Source organism: Egretta garzetta, unplaced genomic scaffold, assembly GCF_000687185.1.
Source record: "Egretta garzetta isolate BGI_Z169 unplaced genomic scaffold, ASM68718v1 scaffold61, whole genome shotgun sequence".
NCBI lineage: Eukaryota > Metazoa > Chordata > Aves > Pelecaniformes > Ardeidae > Egretta > Egretta garzetta.
In genome coordinates, this window is record NW_009258620.1 from 1,379,550 (window position 1) to 1,398,220 (window position 18,671).

Below are 18,671 nucleotides of genomic sequence, written 5' to 3' on the forward strand. Positions count from 1 at the left end.
GTCTAGGTGAAATGTTCGGTTTACCTGGTAGGCTTTTATTGGAAGTACCTGCAGTCCATCACTTCTTGCTTTTATGTTTCTTCTTGGTAGTTTTATCTCTTTTAACACATGAAATCATGAAGTGGTTTAAACAGGCTTGATTTAACATTAGTGTACCTACATTTTAAAACATCCTGGTATTCCCTCTTTTAGACTCAGAAAAGCAAAATTGTAATACCTACTCTCTTCACACACTTCAGCAATTTGGGGGCGTGGTGTGGTGTTTATTATTATTTTTTTTTGTTCTTGGAACTTAACGTACCAGATAACAAAGAGTTATTTTTTCTGGACACTTACAAAGTTTTTTGTCCTCCTAGATTGCAGTGGTTCAGTCCAGAGGGGCTTCCAATGAGTCTCACTTGCCAACCTGAATTTCTCGCTCATTCTTACTGTACTTGATAACTCTGTGCTGCCGCTTGTGCCTCTGGAAAGCAAATTATACATTGGAACTTTTTTGTATCTGAATAATCAATCTACCAGTTTCAGGTGTTATCTTTGTTCAGTACAGTTTCCATTTGCTTTGTAGTACGCTTGCATATTTTCTTAACTAACCAGGCTTTAAACATTTTGTTTTAATCTGCCAGCAGAAGTCAGACTGAAAGTCTTTGAAGTTTATTGATAGACTAGTTACCATCACCATAGGGGTATGTTGAGACATTAAAGCAAAGGGAAGAGAGGAAAAGCAATAAGGACTATGCGGAAGGACATAATCCTTCCTTAAAAGCTGTCAAACCGGATGTCCGTCTGTAACCATTCCCTAGCTCAGGTCTTACTCATCCTACATTTCTTGCTTTTACAAATATAATTTGTATATGGATAGTTGTTTGGTTTTTTTTTTCCCCTGTTCTCCATAGAGTATGCAGACTTAGGCCATGGTTCTCCTTCAAACATAGAAGAGGAAGGTGGAAGGGTAGCACTTCTCTTATTACCAAACTTTATTGTACATCAGCTTTGAGGTTGCCATTTGTGTGTATTTATTTGGTAGTACACTGATGGCCTTTAAAAGGAAGTTACAGTTTCAAACTCTCCCAGTGTATAGGAGGTGCTCTGGTAACTTTGTATTTTCAGGCTCTTAGCGTATAGATACCCTATCTCACTCTCCTGAGTTCAGGGACTCTGTGTTACTACCGATAATGAAAATGTGTAGGCTACTGATATGCACTTAAGCTACATACATGTTCCTTTGTTTCAGGAAAATAAATGTTGAAAAATCAGTGTGAATATGAGATATCTTTGTGGCAGTAAACAGATTACAATATGGAAGCCCTAGTAGCTGAAATTAAAATTTCATATTGATGTTATGATTTGTAGTTAAACATTAACTGTGTGAGAGAACTTAAGTTGCACCCTTGCAGTTGCATAAATTTCTAGTCACAGCTTCTCTATTGGCATTATCTGTCAGCAGCTAAATGCAGTGAAGTATTAAAATTTGTATTGCCTAATTTAAGAAATCTTAAAATTGTATTAATAAACCCTAAAGAAGAAGGAAATGTTTTAATATTTTTATATTAAAGCACTTTCATTTGACAGCTTATCAGCAATAATGCAAATTACAACAAGTTGTTAGTGTTTTAAAGATTTCATAATCAAAACTAGTTAACAATGCTTGTGTTCCTGCTATTTAACAGTGTGCGGGTTTTTTATATTGATTGAATAGCATAAGATATTTTTAAAGTGGTCTACAAGGAGGGCACTGTTATTTTCCTTCTACATGTTGTGGAAGGCGATTTATTAAAATTAGCGATTTGTCCCCTGAAAATCTTTACCAGCTGCGGGGGTACTGCAGAATTTATTGCATTTGCTTTAATGTTTAGTAATATTTATTACCGGCCATTGTAAGAAGAGAAGCTGCACTGTTATGACCTTGCAGTAAGCTGAAAAATACCTTAATGTAGTAAGCATGCGTGAGATCCCAAAATAAAAATGTGAAATAGAAGAAAGGTGTGGATAAAAGTTCATGTGTCAATTTGCATGGATTAATATTATTTATCCTCGCAGTGCCTGAAACTGAGTGGTAACAACTCTGTCATGTGTTAGTGCTTTCTTAGTGTAGTCCCATGTTGATCTTGGCTTTCAGCAGCAGTTGTGTCCCAGATGAGAAGCAGTAATTGCAGTGAGCTCTGATATTCTGTGGAGGGAAATACAATGACTGTTTTCAGGTTTTTCAGTTAAAAGTCTATAAACTCACAGGCACATGATTAGTGCATGTGATCCCATTGTAATGAGCTTTGGACTTAAACTGAGGTGAGCATACTTGATGGGTGTGAGATCTGTATACTGGCTTATATTTGTACTTAGTATATTGATAGTTTACATACATTGGTCTTAATAGTATTAAGAGAAACAGCTTCCTGAAACTTCACACTTATAGGTCTGTTAATGTTTAAGCTTCGCATTTTCAGAAATCGGTGCTAGGATAGTATATTAGTATATCTTACCCTTTACTGTTATAGTAAAGTTGAAGCTTGTTATTTTCCATCTTCTGGGTAGTTTTACTAGGCCAAGAACAAACACTAGGTATACATTGTAGAAAATGTTCATTTTTAAAAGGCTGTGCCACATTGCAACAGATACTTGATGACTCACTAAACTAGATCTGTCCAGCTGCTTAATACAAGCAGGCTCTGCTGAATAATGGTTCTCTGCAGCCATCCTTCCCTCTCCTCTGCCCCCCAGTTGTTGCAAGAAATGTGCTGAAACTTTTTAAGAATATTTCATAATAGTACACCTGGTGCATAAATATTGTAAAAGCTGTACCCTGGCAACTGCTAGCGTCAAAAGCATGAAACTCCATGTGAGAAATGCATATTCCAGCTATTCAAGGAAGTAATTTTCAATGGGTCATGTGCATCAGAGGCACGCATTTTTGGTGTGTGTAACTTCAAATGAAGATTTCTAGTTTGCTTTATATGAGATCATGCAAACTTCAAGGACATTTCTGACAGTTGGAGATGGGCTTCTTAATATGCGTGACCCAAGCGGATGTATTTCAAAGAATAATATTAAAGGAAAAATTAAAAGTGAGGAGGAAAGCACAGAAGAAAATACTTTTCTGTCATAACGTTACTGCTTTGCAATAATGTGGGAGAGAAGGAAAGAAGGCAGAAAGTGCAAGGTGCTGAAGTCCATTGTTTCTCAATTGATTGGTATTAAAATTCTTAGCAAAAATAGCTTCAAGTGTAGATGTAGAAAGGAAAGAAGGAGGGTGACACACCTGGAAAAAGGATCAATTTGAAACATGAATATTTTAGCACTGCTGTTTCTTCTATACCTGTTGTGGCTATCTTCGTGTCCAGTAGAAGCAGTAGAATAAAAACTCGGGTCTGGAAGTAATGCAGGGAAAATAAACTAAATGTAGCTGGTGCAGTTATGAGTCACTGTTAATGTGATGGAGGGCTGGGAGAGGATTCCACTTTTTTCCACTTGTGTCCGTTTTCAGTCATTAGTTCTGCAGAAAGATGAAAAAATTGTGTATCTTGTCTGTTTACAGAAATAGGAACCTATAAATAGTTGCTGGAAGAAAAAGCTTAGTCAAGCAAGGAAAGAGAAAAGAGGGGCTATGTTCCAATAAGATAAATGAAAGGAAATAACACTACTGATAGTTGCGTAGCAGCATTGGAGCTTGGGGCAAAGCTTGATCACACTTAGTCTCAGTGTAGAAGCTTTTTGGATGACTTCAAAGATGCCATTTGAAGGCAAACATGCAATTTGAATTGGGATGTCTTCTACTGAATTTCCTTGCTATCTTGTACATGAAGACTAAGGAGTCAAGATGTGACTTGTTTATTGCTCAAAAGGCGTACTTGGGACTCTTGCATTGGTTCCCAGTTTCCTGTGTGCTCTTCTCAGAAGAACGCTCTATTACTGTTTTATTTTGGTGGGAAGAGGGGGGACATTGGGTTGTTTGCTTGCTTTTTGTTTTTCTTTTAACACTGTTCTCTCTGATAAATCATTGAAGCTGAAAGTGTGGGTCCTTAAAAAATTAGGTTAAGCCATGGTCTTGACCTGTTTCAGAAGCTGTCATCATAAAGCCAGACGTTTCAGCATCCTGGACAGTAGTGACAGTATTTTACTATGTAACTTTGTCCATTAGACCACCAGAAAACAATCCTTTTTCGGTCATGTTAGTCCTGTTATTCAACAAATATATTGTAATGTTTCTTAATATTATTGAAGGATTTGTTTAGGTCCAAGTAGGTGTTTTTAGGTTAATCAGAATGTTTTGGCATTACCCCTAAAGACAAGCAGGTTCCTGCCTCTTCTTTTCTTCTTTTTTTTTTTTTTTTTTTTTAATTATAATTATTAAACAGTTGTTCATGGGAATGGAATGAAGCTATCCCTGGCTTACCCAAGAGTTTTAGGTGCCAGCCAGCAGAATATGTGCCCCACTTCTGTAAAGATAATTACACAATATGTTTTCCAGTCCACTTGAGAAAAGTGCCAGGCACACAAATGTTTGTACTCGGCTAATTAAATTACACTGGAGGTAGTTTTGGCAACATAGTGAGGGGAATATGGTAGTTAGCCCAGCAACTTTAGCAGAATACATGAATATTGATCAGTTGGTATTGTTACTTACTTTCTTATATCAAGACAAAACCATCTTTGCCTATACTGTATTGTCCAAGGGTGAATATAGAGTGCGTGCTTGTGCAAATCCAAGATGCCTGAAAGCCCAGAAGAAATATCCAAAATGCTATGTACCATAATGTAGGCATTCCTTTAGACATGGTGTGTGAGTTTTGATTGTAATGGCAAGGAAATATGCGTGTTGGGTACACTTGGCAACTTAGTTGATACACAACTGTTTGGTTACGATTTGGCTGATTGCTAAGAGGTGTTTTTAAAATTCATTATGTGTTCTTCAGTACTTTGGTGTTTAAAGTCCATCCAATCTAATTGCCTTTTCCCTTCCCCTTCCCCTCTGTCTTTCAGCAAACGAGGATTCAGTGTCCGATCCTTTGGAACAGGGACTCATGTGAAACTGCCAGGACCAGCACCGGACAAGCCGAATGTTTATGATTTCAAAACAACATATGATCAGATGTACAATGATCTGCTTAGGAAAGACAAAGAACTGTATCCCCGTCACACGGCCTTTTTAAAAAATCCAATATGGTTCATCCTTAAAAGGTGTAATTCATTATTTGGCATTATGCATTAGGAATATATAGTTGCTTGACTGGCGATCTTAAAATGTTTTAGGTTTATAGGAGGTTTTTATTACAGTGGGCCTCTAATGCTCCCTTGGAAATTGCTATTGAGTTACAATGCACGCATTCAAAATGCTCTTTTGTAGTATGTTAACATGTTTAGCTCTTGAATGAAAGCACACTAATACTATCACAGATTGTCCATTACCTCCGCTGCACTGTGGATCAGATTTTCTCAGTGCAAAGACTCTCCTGATAATGGAAATGCGACAAGCAACGACCTCGACATTAATGTTGTATTTAGCTCAGACAAACTGACAGGTAAGGTTTACAGTATACTTTCTCTGGGAGAGAGGATACCTTTCATTAAAGAGCTCACCCTTCTCACTGAGAACTTCTTGATACATCGTTTGATCTGTGCACCGAAAAAAATATCCTATAGCATGTTGCAAATCATAGAATCATTTAGGTTGGAAAAGACCTTTCAGATCACCGAGTCCAACTGTAAAAGAATGGACATAGGAGAGCCCAATAATGCATTTAATCCTGGAGAGCAGGGGTGGTCAAGGTTATGCACACTACTTAAAACCCTGACTAATGTCAAACTGCATGATTTTAGAACGTCTATATTCCAAGTTGACTTTTTTTTTTAAGAAAACCCACACCTCTACAGATTTGGAGCAGTCATTGTAGATAGTCTTTTCTCAACGAGGGATCTGATTTTTTTTCTTTTTTTAATGTTAACTATGAAAAAGAAAACTCACCCTAAATAAGGGATTCAATATATGCTGGATTTCTACTTAAAATATAGAGGACCCTTTAGGGTGAAGTATTGCATAAACGTGTCTTGGCAATTCCATAGAGCAGTCTGTACTTTTTAGTAGTATAATGTTTTTTCCTAAAATCTTGGATATGGCCATCTGAAGATCCAACATGGTTTAAAAGTCTTAATTGTACTGAGATAGCCCAGTTTGCTTGCATCTTTTTGAAAAAATTGGAGTAAGCCTAAACAGGTTGTCAGAGACTAGAAAACTTGGGACATAGTTCAAACTAGTTCAAGCTGTTACCCAAGGAGTAACTTTTCAGAAGGTAGCTTTATAGTTGTTTGGTAGCACAGATGGCTTATTACTAGTCAGCAAATTCTTTGTTGTATTTGCTGACGAAAAATAATAAATTTGAGCTCTCTGAGACCCTGAGTGGCAGCTTTTTTTGCATTGGGTACTGAAAGACTTCTGTTAAGAAGGGCTGGGCTGTTTGATTAAAGCTGTACAGCACAGTGAGAACTAATTAAACATTGGAATACCTTTCTGCATGGTGTTCCACACAAATGTTATCCCTTGCAGGGTTATTGGTTTCCTAATATCGTTAGCGGTCCTTTTTAAAAAAAAAAAAAAAATCAAAACATAGGGTATAGTCTTAATGAATCACGTGTGATGTGCTGGGGTTGGTTTTTTGGTGGGTTTTTTTTTTGTATCCCTCTGCCTAGAGAGAAAAGGAGAATATTGCAAATCCATTTTAATGAGGTATGCCATATCTTGATTAAAGAAGAACTGCTTCAAAAGAAAATTATTTGAATTGAGAAATAATTTTAACAAGCACTAATGACTTGTGATTTCCTTGTTGCATTCTTCATTGCTGCTGTAGTGAATATGGCACTGCTTAATAAGATAAAACCAACAGAAAGACTGCCTAGTCCCCCTGTTCAGCATACTTTGGAGTTACCATTTTGGTTCTGCTCCATGCTAGAGCTGGTTGGTATTTTCGCCAAATGTATCTGTTACAGTTAAACCTTTTCTCAAGATAAAAGAAAGCAAGTTTAAACAATAGCTGTTGCGAGGGAAATAGGGCAAGAATCACCTCTACATCTTTGCATTTTTGATTCTCAGATATTAGAAGTTAAGGTTTTCAGAGTGAAGGCTGTCAGTGCAGAAGGCAATTCCATTTCCAGAAATGGGTTTGAGGGTAAAGACTTACAGTAGCCAAAGCCAGACCTACTCTTGGCAGAGTTGTGGAGTAGGTTTTTTTTGTGAACCAGGGTCATTTGGGCTGTCAGGTTTTTTGGGTGAGCATTACTTCATGGAGGTGATGGACATGCAAACATTACCTGCTGAAGGGTGGGGTGGGAGGGCCTGCTCTTCTGACGGGCTTTGAGTGTAATTGGTGTGGGAAAACAAAAGAAGGTGTAGTTCTTCATATGCTTTAGCTGCTTGTTCTGTTCCCCAGCCTAGCTTTCACCAGCTATGCAGAGACAACTGTCATCTGTAGCCTTCCCCTGTGGTTTGGAATGGTATATCTTGGTGACAACTGCCTGCTTGTTCCCATAGTCCAGTGATGGGACATATGAAGTTGGAGCGCTCAGCATTCAGTACTGTCTCACTTAGGAGTGACGTTACTCTGTATGCCGGCAGGGGTCCAAAGCGTTATGGACCAGATATGCAGTGAAACTGTGGCTGTAAGGGACTTAGAATGTCCTGTGTGGCCAGCCGGGTAAAGGACCCCTGTTTCAAAAAGCAATAGTGTCAAACAGAAATGTGCTGCTGCAGTGCTGGATGTCAGTCAGAGCAAGGTTAAAATGTGTTAGAGGGAAAAGATCCATTGAAACTCTCTTACTTGTGGAAGGGAGGGAGAACTATAAAAAACCCACTCTGCAGAGACTAAAAGCACCTTCATTGTGGTTAATTAGTGAAATACAGAGCACAGGCTCGCATACCTTGAAGGCATATGTTAAATTTCAGAAGCACAGGAATAAGGGATTAATGGAGCCAGGCATGCAGATTCAGTTGAGTAGGTGGTTACAGTATATCTAAAATGGAAGTACTTGAAAGCGTTTTAAGACATGGTAGTTAAACCTTGTAGTTAAAATAAGTATCCACAACTACCATTGCATTTTTAGAATATTGCATTTAAATTCCCCGAGTCCTAATAGAGAACTACGACAAAACCATTTAAGGCTGTTCTGAATGATGTGGCTTTTGGTTGCTTTTTAAAATATTACGCTATTATTTCTAGGAGAGCAGTAGAGGGTTGCTCTACTAATCTGTAGGAGACATGGCCAATGTCTGCAGTACCTCTGGGGCTATGCGTGCGTAGTATAGGTACCCTACCTTGTATTTGCCTGTAACCAGACCTCTCAAAGATAGGCCACTATGATCACTTGCTCATTATAACTGTGTGAAGGGGTTTAAGGACTTAGTTTTAATTATATGATGGTGACTTCAAAGATGAAACAAAAATAGAGGAAAACTGGTGAGCCCTGCCTTCAAGTGAACGCAAAACCTAGTCAAGCATGAAACTTCCTAAACGCCAATTTAAATCTGCAACAGCAATTGCTTTTGTGCCCAGGGATAGGAACTGTTCAAATGGAAATTTGACCAGAATTCTGCAGCAGTAGCTCCTGGGTTCTTTATCAATATTAACTAATTCCATGATTGATTGTTTCTTTCCGTTTCTCAACGCTGATGTATCTGTGACCCGCAGATGGAGGATACCTAATGACTTCCATAGATAAACTTTTAGTAGGTTTTCTAGGCAGCCTACCTCTAGTCTGCAAGCTTGGCCTACTGCTCTGTTTCCTACTTCTTTTTACCTCCTCTTTTAATCTGACCTGCTTTCTAACTGTAGATAGGATTCCAGCTCTAGTTCCATGTCCTCAAGAAGTTACTACAGGTGTGCTTCAGGTAGAAAGGAAAATGTTTTAGAAATGAAGAAGAAAAGCTGGCTTGGTACATCTCGCTCAGACATAAGGATTCTTTTCTGTCAAAAAAATAGTGATAAGCTAGGTGATTGGGATCTAGGTTTTTTTCATGGACTCCATACTAAGCTGTGTGGCCATATGGTACTTTTTGTGGCTGGGTTTTTTTAGTAGTACCCTTCACATTCAGAACAAGCGGAAACAGTTTTTTCTGCCACATACAGATTGCTTTGTGAGTAAATATTCATAGCATTATAGTCTCCCCATAGCTGACGCTTATCCCTGGTTTATCCCCCAGTCTTCCATCTGACTAAGAAGATGTGCTGTTATTAACTGGTAAGATGTGTTGTGGTAGAATATCAGTAGAGGAAAACGTGGTGGCTTTGGAGTGACTGTAGGCTTGAGGGACTATGTATAGCAGATCCAGAATTGGCAGGGGGTGGGGAGGGATGGGAAATCTGAAATGGGTTCTGGCATGCACAAGATCTTCACAGGGTCTAGAGGAACAAAACTGAAATCTTTAATTTCCCTGCAGAAGATGAGGAAGGCCAACAGAAGTATAACGCTGAACTAAATTGGCTTCGCTGTAAAACTACATAGGAGAAAGATTCTGTGCCTTTCCCAAAACTTTTCAGTCCTGCTTGAGACACCATCTCCTGTGCCCATGAAGAGGAATAAACACAAAGAGGATTGGGGCTAGCTGAGAAGAGGGGGCATCCAGAGGCAGTGCGACTATATTGAGGATTAATTTTTCTGTCTTTTTAGGGTGGTGATGAAGGAGGATCCTTTAGTGCTGAAATCTTAAGTTGGACATCACTGCAGTTAGGCTTTTCTTGCAGAAAACTCCATTTCCTGTCTTGGAGTCAAGCTTAGCTTCATGGTATGGGACAGTTTGAGTATTAATGGTCATCTGTTCCAGAAGGTTTCCTCTGCTCTCCCTTAACACTAGGACCATAAGAAAGGGATCTGGTTCTTGTGCAGTGTCTCTCAGCTGTAGTAGAAAGTTATTTGGCATCAGCCATGGCATTGGTAATCTAACTGCTGAGATACCACGTATCTGTTGCAGTGTGAGTGTGTTGCTGGGTTCTGCTCAAGGCAAGAAATAGAATTGCTTGTTGGACCCAGGTCAGACTATCTTACAGGTCAATAGGAAGTCATTCTCTGTTCAGCCTGAAGGGTGGAATCAATAAGAGATTAATATTTTTAAATCAGGGACTAAAACTGAAAGGAATTGTCTTAACATGCCTCCTAATAAACTAAAATTCACTAAGTATGTAGCTAGTCCAGGATTACATCTACCACCTTTTCCCAATTAGGTTAGCATATGTTAGGAAGATGGCAGTGTCTGTTCGTTACAGCCTTGGCCTTAGTCATTGAGAATTCCTGGGCTCATTTAGTGAGGTTCTTGAGAATTCTTGCACTTGAACTCTTGATCAGTTTGTTCTAATATATCCTCTTAACATTGGAGTAAACTGATGTGGAGAAGCCAGTTAGCAAGTAGTGGGATTATTCCATTTTCTTAGCCTGGTAAGTAAGGGAACAGATGAAGGGATTTCAATTTCTGATACAGTTCATCTAGAGCATAAACCAGGCTTTTTTTTTCTGCACTTCCGATCTCTTAAACTGTTTGGTTATGTAAGACCTTCCTTCCTTCGACTCATTTTCTTGAGAGGGGTGTAGCATTGAATAATATCTTGGATCTTGCTGCTTAGCTGTGTTTTCCCACTTCTAAAAAGTGGCATGTGATACTGATACCCGGATGATTCACGGCCTGAGCTGGTGATTGTGCAGGCATTGATGGGGAAAAGCTGTTGGAAGAAAAGTTGGCAGTGACAGGAATATCTTGCTCTAAACCCCTTCCCCGCTTTCTTTTGAATACCATTTGTTGCAGAAACTTCTGCCACCTGTAACAAAGCTCTAGGACACATAATACTTGAGTAGTAATTCCTGACATTTCTGGATCAATGATCAGCTCTAATACACGGAGCATTTATATTGGACCACTTTACTGGAGGCTGTACAAGGCAATCTTGAGTCGCTTAATGGGGAAAGTTACCACTGCATGGGTGCACAGGAGGACTAGTGAGACCTGCAGAGCATCTGCACCCTGCTTGTTGGGGCCGTAAAGCTCAATCTTGAGGAATAACTTAATTAAATTCCGCTTAAGGTAAGCTCTTTGCGCATGTATTTATCCTACGTTTTCATTTGGTTTTCTTCACGGATTTTTGACCAATAAGCAGTTGTCAGATTCTGTTCTGAGCTGTCATTCCAGTGGTCAGTGAGATAGTCTCCGTATCTTCCTAAACCGCTTTGGAATGTTGGGGGTTTTTTAAGGTGTGTTTGGGCTTTTGGTTTTTTGTTTGTGGTTGCTTTTTTTTTCCCCCAAGTTTCTTGAAGCAAAAGCTAAAAATGGTTGAAATCACGGCCTGCTATGTGTCAGTGGCAAAATTTGTTCTGAATGCAGCACAGAGCAAGTCTCATTTTCTTTCCTAACATGTCTTTCAAAGTACTTTAATACTCCCTGAAATAGAGGGAAGGGATGAGGATGACATGGCAGAAATTACACACTCCAGTCTAATATTAAATGTTTTTCAGCATATAAAACACCCTCTGCCATCCTGTCTGTCTTCTAGGTAGTTTTTGGAAGGTTTATTTCCTTTACTGAGGTGAGTCCTGAACAGATGCCCTAAAGAATTCTGACTAAAGGATCCTGTCTGAGGGTGATAACTTTTGTAAAATCCACTTAGAATTTAAGTGATTTCATTGACTGTGTTTCAGTCATGACGTATGAACTCTGTGAATGAACACATATGTTTGAATCTTACAAGTATCTTTAAAAGGGCATTCTTGGAAGTAAAGGTGACACTTGGATCCAAGACTTCACGTATTTGAATGGATGTTAAAAATCGGGCTACTTGAATGTCTAGCCAAAATACATTCCTGCCATCTGCTGGCCTCCTGAATGCACCGTGCACAATTAGCATGCTTAAATATGTTTTGCTGCATAAGCAGATCAAAATGCATTGGCTCTTGCTTGTAGTACAACATGGGAAGCTTTCATAAGTAGCATCAGCCGTAAACACAACAAGAGGTTCATACTGTTTGCTCTTTGCATAGCTAACTTCTTAGCATGGGCTTGCTTTGTTATAGACCGTCATCTTTGCAAGGGACTTTATACAAGGGTAAGTAAAAAATTTTGCTGCTTCTCCTCTTGGATGTTGGCTTAAATTCCACTCTGTCCTGTTGTAATCTCTAGTTGATAAGGCTTGAAAGCAGTCTGCAGCGTAAAAGTGAGCATAGCTATGTTTGGTCCTAGCTTGCGATTTCATCCTGGACTTGAGTGAGGGGAGAGAAGTGACATGGGGTGCTGTTTCTTGCCTTGAAGAGGTTTCTCCAGATTAACACAAAACTTCTGTGCCAATGTAAGGGATGCTTATACATATTTTTTTTCCTTATATTGCTTCCAAAGCAATTTCCATCTTCAGGGTAGTGACTGCAATTTCTTCAACTAGCATTAGTTGCAAGACAGTAGAATCTCGGTGCCTGACTTCTGGGATGTTTATGCCATTTTTCTTGGATGTGGAGAAAGATAGTGAAAACATTTATCAGGTGGACTGAAGACCTATTTCCACACAATGTGTGCAAATACACATTTCCCCTTGTTCTTCACTCTTACACTTGTACCTAAAGATAATGGATTTTTCCCCCAAGCATTTTGTCTTGCAGGGTTTTCTGCTTAAACTTTGCGTATGGAGTATTAGTGTTATGTCTGCCACCTTTTAAAATGGTAGAACTTTTAGGTATAAATCACATTTATTTCCATTTAGGTGAAGTTAGCATTCTCTTGCTACCAGCATTGCTTCTTACTAAATCTCCAAGTTAAGCAGCTCCCTCTAATCAAGTCTCCTGGAATCATAGCTTCTACCTTTGCTAAAGCATCTAGAAACTTGCAGCAAAACCAACAGCTTAAGTTATGGAAGGTGGTTTTGAAAAATAGTACTGTGAAGAAAGAAATTTGATTTAATTTACTGGGAAGATATAAATCTTCATCCTTTTAGCAATTAATTTTGATGCTTTTGATTCTAGAGTTATGTTCACGTAAGGCAAACCTTTTAACGCTTCTGAATATGGAAGAGCAAGTGGAAGTTTGATGCTTCATCATTTTTGTTTAATGACTCTGAGCTTAAAAATTTCTCAACACTGCCAAAGGTACAAATTCTAGAAATAGTGAACTGTGCTAATTTTTTCTGACTATACGTCTGAGATGGTTTATGTCACCTGCTTCCATGAAGCATTTTGAAAACGCACTTCTTTGTAGCTTGCCCCATGTCCGCGTAGTATGGCATAAAACCTCTTTCAGCTGCTTACAGAGGAGCATTTTGAAAACTTCTAACAGATAGAAATGAAAGATTGTTTGGAAACTTTGGATGCATTTGGAAACGTGATCAATAACCCACATCTTCATAAAAGGAAGATCAGAAAAATGTGAAAGGTAAGAGAAATCTGAGTAACGTGGCCATTGTTACTGTTTTCCACTGGTCATACTCCTTGTGCTCTTAGAGTACACAAGAGTGCGTGCAGGTATGTGTTTTGAGTATTTGGATCACAGTGGTTTGTGAAGGATAGCAGATATCCTATGTATTTAAAATATAATTGTTCTGGCACTTGGGTATCCAGGTGCCAGATTTATTCAACTAGAGTAAATATAGCAAGGTTTTCAGCAATGGACCAGCATACAAAGAAGTATTTAGCAGTGCAAACTAGAAGTCTAGCATGGGAACGGCAGGTGAGGTGTGTGCCAGTTTCTTACTTGCCACCTCAGTAGAAACAAGTTGGCCGACCAACTGTATTTATAAAATCCCACTCAATATAGAGCATAGTTGCTGGCATGGAATTCTTGCTGGAAGATCTTGCTCATGTACGCTGCTAGTGTACATGCGAGAAGTGTCTGAAGGGCTTCATATCCCAGATAGAGCTCCATCAGCCATGAGAAATTCTTGTACGTGAGAGCTCTTTTCCAAAAAAAACCTGCAATAAGCTTCTGAGAGATCAGCAAAAGAGGGAACCTAATATAAGTATGCATTTAGATGCTTACCTTTTCCAAATGTGATGCTGCTACTTTATGGGACACTTGTTTTTGACTGATTTGATACAAGGTAGAGAAAGTAGTGTTAAAATCAGAAGTAGTATTAATTACTGAAGTCTCTTATTTTCAGGATGTGGGAAAGAAATTCAGTCTGTCTTGCTGCCATATACCTCTCATTGGCGTAGCATAGATAACATTTGAGGAAAAAACCCGAAGTGATTAAAGTATTATATTTTCAGTAGATAATAAATTGGGTAGGGGTGAGGGGGAGAAGGTGTTCCAGCTCTGTTGCTGCCCAGTGACAGACTTGGAAGTCTTCAGTATCTTTAGAATTTAATGCAAGAATTAGAGACATACTAACGATGAGTGCGAGAAGGGCTTATTGTGAGAAGTGCTTACCCCAGGCGCACAAGTTGTTTATGTAAGCTTTGCAAAATTAGTTGTTAATCAGACTGTGGATTAACCACATCCCTCTGTTCTTCAATATCCTGTTTGTACTGTTACGCTAAGGAGTATTTGCTGCAGACCTCATCCAGCATGTTTCTTGCTCTGCATGCTGCTGTTTAAAAGTGGTCCTGCTGTTATTATGAATGTGTTCTCAGGTTTCCCAAATGTGTGAAATGAAATACCTTAATTGATTTAAGTTTTGTAGTACTTGTGTTTTGCTTTATTTGAGTTACCCTATCCAGCTAGAACGCTGTTTAGTTGAAAATTACCTTTGATTTCTACAGTACAAAGCAGTGACAACAACGGAAACCAATTTGAAAATAGTAGTTGCAGACCCTGTTTCTCTGAGACATTAAATGGAATGACTACTATTTTTCTCACAGACCTCTTTCCTCACCGCCACCTCAAAGTACTTCCTCCCCCTGCCCAATCCTACAGCATTTGCTGCTCGTCTTCTGAAATCTGGCACTTGTTTCTAAACCCAAGAAGATCATCCAGAAGTAATGCGTGATACGAATCCTCTTGTGATTCCCTCTTGCTTGCCTGCTGGTCCTGACAATGATTTCTGTATTCCTTTGTTAGACGTCCATGTCACGTACTGGACTTACCGGTATTTTGAGCTACCTTGCCAAGTGACCAAGACACTGTAGATTCCAGCAATCAAAGTCAAACTCCTCTTGAAGCACATGCTTGGATGAAGTGCATAGTCAACTGTTTGGCATAGTGGAACATGCCACATCTTTGAAGTCATCCCATTGTGTTCTGTCTCTGGTATTCCTGTCTTTCTAGTACGTCCGTGATATCCCTCCTCCACCTCATTGGCAGTGGACTTTGCCATTGCTGCCTTTCTTTTCCCCTCTGACAGCTTGTATCTGTCTGGTTTCATCCTCAAATACAGTTTCAGCTGTTCAGCACCAAGAAGTCATTGTCTGGCAGTTGAGCTCTAGGCTTCTTGCAGTGTCATGTGGGTCTGTAGCCCTCAGCTTTATCCTTAACCAGACTTGAGGAAATGAGCATGGCCAGCATGTTGTTACGTTTGGACCAACTACTATGAGCGTGCTCAGTTGGATTTCATCTGTGCAGCGTGTAGCATAGAAATGCTATGTAGTTATCCTTAGCAATGAAAAACAAGTGACACTTCAGTTCTTTGCAAGCCATTAATACAGGCACAAATGTTGTCAGAAATGTTATTTAACCCAAATTAGTATTTTTGTGATATTTTGGGATGTCATTCTCAGTGTTAAGCCTATAAGTTGCACAGTGCCACAAAAGACTTGTGAACAAACTCTGGTTTGTACTAAACCCACACAATTTCAATTCCAAATGAAAGGCAATTTGCAGTCTGGATGTTGAATGTAGGCAATTCTTGCAGTCATAATCACAGTTGCTTGGAAAGTAGAATTTGTAGTGCTGGTGCCCGTTTTTAGCCTTTTATTCCCTGTAAGAGGAAGGGATTCTGAAGGTGGAAGAAGGTTGGGCAGTCTCACCCACACACACACTTCAAGAAAATGTCTAGTTCCTAGGCATTTTGCCCAGCAGGGTTTAACACAACATATCTTATGTTTATAATACAGATACTAATAAATAAATTAAGATGATATAGAAAAGAGACCTGGAAATGCCATTCTGGTGTGAGGCATATTCTGCTCTGCTGCTGTTTTTTCACAAAGAATTGCGGTATTTGAGTATGACGATAGCTGCCCCAAAATGAAAAATCAGCATGTCAGATTTGTGTGAGGATGTAGAAGCTTTGGGTGCCCACCATGACTTTGAAGATGGTTTTTTTTCCTAGAAAGTGTGTGTACATTTTAGCAAATGTGGTTTGCCCAATTACGTTTAATAAATTGGTCTCTAGTATATTTTAGATGACTATGTAGTTAATTTATATACCCAAACACTTCCAGCTCAAATCACTTGTGGGTTTCATTTTCAGTTTCACCTGAGAGATAAAATGAAACTTATTGAATAGTTTGATCAGTAAGAGATCATTTTTCTTTTATCACACAGGATTTTAACTTAAATAGGTCAGTGTATTGGTATATAAATTCTATAAGGCAACATTTATCTGATCTAAGTTTAGTCATCTGCAGACTAGCCATCCTCATGGGACCTGGTTGGATGCCCTTATGCCAAGAGGAGAGAACGGGATATTTTAGATGACTTTTTTTTTTTTTTTTTTTTTTTAGGGGGGGGGGGAAGAATTAAAACAGAGTAGCTAGGTTACAGATATGCCAGATTCTTTTTCACCAACTATCAAGGAAGACTTTCTACTTCTGATGACCTTAGATGTGGATGTTTACATACAACCTTCTAAACCTGCACGGTTGAATTTAGATAAATTTCTTCTTAAGGTATGGAAAATCCTTCTGAAAGTAAACTGTGTATGTGCAACAATTGCCACCACTCAAATGCAGCTCTGTAAGCATTTTGGTAAGCATAGTGGTACGAAATGAAAACAACGAAGCATATCTTACATGGCGCTTGGTATCCAGGTAATGTGTTACAAGTTCTGAAATACACATTACTTTATAAACAAGCAACTTAAATGGCCTAAAATGACGGTCATTTCTGTCTCTCCATTCCTGAATATCAAGCTCTGAGGTTGAACTACTGTTGAAATCTCCTTGCTGAATTCATAGAGCGTTCTGATTGCAGTTGGACACTGAGCTCTGCAAAGCAATGATCTGGTGGGAAACGGAACTCATCTGGCTACGTCCAACTCTGATTTTAGTCCATCCTATTTTCCTGAATTTCTCATTCAGAATTTTGTGGTCTTGTTGTATCTCAAAACTGAGATGGTAGGTGGAGGCCCCATCTATCCTAGTTACTGGAAAAAAAAAAAAAGCCCCATCTATCCTAGTTACTGGAAAAAAAAACCCTTACCATTAACTAGATTTGCTCCCAATGAAGTTAATAGCTATTCTTGATTCCTACTGCTCTGGGAAAAGAAGCAGTGATCTTGTACTCTGGCAGATTTGAATGTGTCTACTGTTGTGCAGTGTACCTCTTTCAACCTTTAACTGTCCAATCTTGAGATTTATCAAAGCATCTTGGTTTTTCCTTTGCCAGTCTGTTGCTTTGTATAAACCTCAAGTACAGGTTCTCTAAACATAATCCATAATAATTTCTGTGCAGACTAGTTGCTTTCTGTACCCTGTATCTTGCCATATGCTCTGTGCTCTAACAAGAGTATCTGTTTTTATTTAATGCAAATAAAACTTGGTTTTCTTCTGTAATTTTCTATTAGCTTGTTTGATGATGATAATGCTCAAGTTGCAGCCAGCACTTTATTGTAATCTTCTGTTTCTGAGCTCGCTTTCTTCTTGCTGTCCTCTTGCCTTCTTGAGATGTGTGTTCAACATAAACCCTTGATGCCTGGAAGTGATAGAAGGTCTGAGGCTGGGTTAGGTGTGACACATAGATAGCACTTTGTATTGGAGAGGAGGGGGGGGCAGAATTCTTGTTCATGGAAAGTCAAATCTGATGCATTTGGCTATTATTTTAATACAGATTATTTAGTATTCTTTCAGGTGCTGGCAGTCCACTTTAATTTTCATGTATTGGGGGAATTAATCTCAATGTGTAGTTCTTTAGAGAATACACCATATTTTATCCAGGAGCTAGTTAAAAACTAAAAAAGGTATTGTCTATCCCTGCAGAGAAACTCTATGCCGCTTTCCTACTAGATTCTGCTGTTTAGTGTGGAGAATGCCTTGACTCCCTTTAATTCTTCATGGACAGATTTACAAGTTGTTCTAAAGACCATCTTGAGTTTCCTAAAAAGTTGGCTTCTGAAACAGAACTTGGAATAACTGCCGTTCTTGAACGTGGTGAAACAGGAATGAGTGTATTGTTCACAGGCATAGGTGGGGGATAGCACTAACATTTGAGTCATTAAAAAAAAAATAATTATACCACGAGTGGTTTTTATATAACTGTATGAGCATATTCAATACAACTTTAACAATTACAAAGATACAGACCAGACCCTGGAAAACCTAATTAGGGGAGAGTGTAAATATTCAGGACCATGTGCTTGGGAGGGGAGGGGGGTGCCCCAATTAGTTGTCGTAGTACCTGAAAGGAATAACATGTGGCGTCCATAGGAGGAAGTTTTGTTGTCGTCATTGTTCTAAGTCTGCCTATCACTTCTTTTTAACATGTTTTACCCAGCTGACCTCTGACAGAGATCCTACGATTTTAAGGGGCTGACTGATGTCAAAAAAGCTACCTGCATTGTGGTTCTCCCCCCCCC

The 18,671-nt window shown here is 39.0% G+C and overlaps 1 long non-coding RNA gene across 1 annotated transcript in view; it reads left to right on the forward strand.

Moving 5' to 3' along the window:
• The first annotated feature begins 2,899 nt into the window (after nucleotides 1-2,899).
• LOC118453295 overlaps nucleotides 2,900-18,671 on the forward strand; it is a 17,210-nt gene continuing 1,438 nt past the window's right edge. Inside the window, exons 1-2 of the long non-coding RNA XR_004843218.1 lie at nucleotides 2,900-2,912; nucleotides 4,032-4,036. This is a non-coding gene — a long non-coding RNA (uncharacterized LOC118453295). The remainder of the gene's footprint in view (nucleotides 2,913-4,031; nucleotides 4,037-18,671) is intronic.